We start from the raw sequence: 1,458 nt of genomic DNA, 5'->3' as shown, positions 1-1,458 counted from the left end.
AATAATTAGATTTAATCTTTCTGTGGCTTATGTATTTTTTTTCCCCAAAGAAACAGATGTCTAGAGGGTGCTAATTACTAGTAGTGGAAAGTTTCCTAGTCAGACAAATCAGAAAGTCAGGAGGCAAAACCCTGGAACTTTTAGCCACCACTTAGCCTTGTGCCTTTAGAAAAGAAGCAATCCCCAGAGGCTTTCTGTTAACTGTAGATTTGTACTACATAACGTCACCAGCTGAGGATCCTTATAACTTTGTCTCTTTAGAAGGCAATGGATGTTTTTTAAGGTGCTTTTCAAAAAATAAACAGGTATAAAAAACTTGTTTCCAAAAGTTTATTAACTTAGTTAAAACTGGACCATGATTAATGTTATATCAGGAAAAAGAATATGGAAATTACCCCTTTTGTTCAGGACACTGAGCTTCATAGTCAAGCATGGGCTTACCCAAGAGTCTACAGCTAGTGGCAGGTTACAAACTGAAACACAAGTACTCAGTTCCCCAGTCTAGATAAAAAATATGTCTATTCAATTTTCTTGAATTAAGTAGCATAACTACATTCATTAAAATTAATGAAAAATTTAATTAAAAAATCCTATTACTAAGATGAAAAGATACTGCTGGTAGTCTTTGTGGCTGAAGATGCTGTTTCTAGATTTTAGTTTTCAATTAGCAATAATCACGCCTTGGATAAACCTCATTGGCTATGATATTGCCACTGCACAAAGCTTGTTTCTAGATTTTAATATAATAATAAAATTAAATTAGAATAAGGACAGTCTTTAGAGACTATCAGTCTAAATTAGTTTGGTCTAGATGCTAGACCCAAGACCTCATTTTAGATGAGGACACAAAGGTAGAGTGACAAGTTATGTGAGATTTAACACTAGACGGCTTGTTAGTGACAAAGCTGGAACTAGGGCAGAAGTCTCCTGGCTTCTAGTTAAGTATGCTTCCAACTACACCTCAAAGCCATCAGACTGTCCTTAGCTAGCAAAATATTCATGTTGCCTCCTCATCTCCTGCAAATCTTCGCCTCACCTCTTCCATCTCTCCCTACGACGTGGGTTTCTCCCTATCCAGCCTGAGGAAGGATGCCCTTGCAATTTTATAGAAGCATTTTCAAGTATTCACATTGTCCATAAAAAAAGAGATAGTACATATGTATATGTACTTCATAATTGCACTCCAGTCTTTCATCCTTGCTAGTGTAGCTTAATGGACATGAGTATGGACTCTGAGGTTCAAATCCTGCTGCCCTCATTTGTAATCTGTGTCTCCTTGAGCAAGTAACTCTCTGCTTCAGTGTTCTCATCTGAAAAAAAAAACAAAAAACTGGGATCATTAATAGTAAATACCTCGCAAACAATGAATAATGGAACGCTACATCAAAAACTAATGATGTGGGCTCCTGGGTGGCTCAGATGGTTAAGCGTCTGCCTTCGGCTCAGGTCGTGATCCCG

General features: G+C 37.4%; 1 pseudogene; it reads right to left on the bottom strand.

The window, feature by feature from the left end:
• Positions 1 to 553: 553 nt before the first annotated feature.
• Positions 554 to 725, bottom strand: LOC115944050 (U4 spliceosomal RNA; annotated as a pseudogene).
• Positions 726 to 1,458: the final 733 nt, after the last annotated feature.

This window comes from Leptonychotes weddellii, chromosome 7 (genome assembly GCF_054177405.1).
Source record: "Leptonychotes weddellii isolate Sample4059 chromosome 7, ASM5417740v2, whole genome shotgun sequence".
Taxonomy (NCBI): Eukaryota; Metazoa; Chordata; class Mammalia; order Carnivora; family Phocidae; genus Leptonychotes; species Leptonychotes weddellii.
Note: the sequence above shows the minus strand (reverse complement) of the source record. Positions and strands in the feature narration are given on the sequence as shown.